This window comes from Babylonia areolata, chromosome 1, assembly GCF_041734735.1.
Source record: "Babylonia areolata isolate BAREFJ2019XMU chromosome 1, ASM4173473v1, whole genome shotgun sequence".
Classification (NCBI taxonomy): domain Eukaryota; kingdom Metazoa; phylum Mollusca; class Gastropoda; order Neogastropoda; family Buccinidae; genus Babylonia; species Babylonia areolata.
This window is the reverse complement of record NC_134876.1, coordinates 60077448-60078217: the sequence shown is the minus strand read 5'-3', so window position 1 is coordinate 60078217 and position 770 is coordinate 60077448. Positions and strand designations below refer to the sequence as shown.

Genomic DNA, 770 nt, shown 5'->3' with positions numbered 1-770 from the left:
GAGTGTTGTTAAAAAAGAACAACAACCAAAAACAAACAAAGAAACAAAAAACACAAAAACAAAAAAAAACACAAAAAACAACCACCCAATAACAATATGTTGTTAAAAAAACAAACAAAACAAAAAACCAATAACAACATAAGTGACAGAGACACAGATTTGAAACTTTTTTTCAGGGAGAAACGCATGCTGTTGAATGATGCCATGTTTTTACTCCAAAAAAACTTGAAAGACATCGTTAAGTTTCAGTAAGTTTTATTAAAGACGTCACAGGACGATGAACCCCCCCAAAACCCCATAAAAACATAATCCCTGCTTCCGTCTTTCTTGGACAGTAATAATGGTCATAATAAATGGAATCTCATGGCTCCGACTGTTGGATTTGCCCTGAATTTTATTTATTTATTTATTTATTTATTTATTTATTTATTTCTTTATCTATTCATCTATTTACTTATTCATCTGTTTATCTATTTAACATCTCTCGTGTTTGTTTTGATTAATTGTATTGCGATTGTTTGAATTGATTAACGTCTGTGATTAATTTGTTCTACTGAACTGTGGTGAACTGACGTTATTATCCTCGACTTTTTCGAAAGCAATGGGATGAAGGTTAGAGTTAAAGCGTTAGTGTGTGTGACCTTTTTATCTTTCTTTTTATATATATATATATATATATATGGGTAGTGTACACAGCGACGCGCGTGCACTTGCTATGATTATCTTTTCACCTATTTCGTTTTTGTTTTTGTTTACAGAATAACTTCTCA

At 30.9% G+C, this 770-nt stretch overlaps 1 protein-coding gene across 5 annotated transcripts in view; it reads left to right on the top strand.

The window, feature by feature from the left end:
• Positions 1-296, top strand: part of LOC143292901 (dual specificity calcium/calmodulin-dependent 3',5'-cyclic nucleotide phosphodiesterase 1A-like) — a 583953-nt gene extending 583657 nt beyond the window's left edge. For all 5 annotated transcript variants that reach the window (XM_076603602.1, XM_076603610.1, XM_076603618.1 and 2 more), the window contains one exon: positions 1-296. This exon is cut by the window's left edge and continues 1694 nt beyond it. The gene's annotated coding sequence lies outside the window, so the exon portion shown is untranslated.
• The last annotated feature ends 474 nt before the right edge of the window (positions 297-770 follow it).